The following is an 821-nucleotide window of genomic DNA, read 5'->3' as shown; positions in this document are numbered from 1 at the left end:
TGTTTGTTTCCATGATTACCTGACCTAAATCAGACAAACTTAAACTTGCAGGGCTTTAACTTCTTTATTTTTGTTGTCAGAAGCTGGTGTTGGCATACATTTCCTCTGACTTGAACTAGTATTGTTTATGTTCAGTACAACATTAAGGAATTCGATCATTTGAGTTTTCAAGAAAATGACATTAAATGCAATAATTTTATTTATCATAAAGATTTTTGTACATCTGTTTTCTTTTAGATGGTGATGTAATGTTATAAATATTTGTAATTTATATTGCATGTATAAACATACTGAAAATCAGATAAAATGGCAAATTTGTTTTACATTATTACAACTTGTGAGTTTTAAAAACTAGTGTCAGTAATTTTTCCCTTTTTTTGTGGATTTTAAAACATTATGGTCTCTTTAAGTACCTTCATTCCTCCTCCCCAAAAGCCATTAATTTACAAATGCAGAAAGCCTTCAGTTCTAATATTTTAAAGCTTTTAGATGATTTCTATATCAGTTTTAAATATCTGACATAATGCAGGTTACCTGTGTTGTGGGTTAAGATAACATTATCGATTTATTTAATTATAAACCAAGATAGGAATAATAATATTTTTACTTTTCGGTGTTGACTAGCTCCAAAATAGTTTTAAGGAAATAAAATACATACTGTGTTCATAGGGGAAAAAAATGTACATTTAATAGTTTAAAATCCCATTAATTTTTTCCTTGACAAAATACATCCAGCCTGATTTTCTGTAGCTTTAGAATTTTTAAAGGTTTTTACTTTCTTAAAAGTTATTGCCCAAAATTAACATTTTGTGGATTTTAAA

The sequence above is a fragment of the Rhinolophus sinicus genome, chromosome 6, assembly GCF_057876585.1.
Source record: "Rhinolophus sinicus isolate RSI-liver-muscle chromosome 6, RSI-T2T, whole genome shotgun sequence".
NCBI classification, from domain to species: domain Eukaryota; kingdom Metazoa; phylum Chordata; class Mammalia; order Chiroptera; family Rhinolophidae; genus Rhinolophus; species Rhinolophus sinicus.
Note: the sequence above shows the minus strand (reverse complement) of the source record.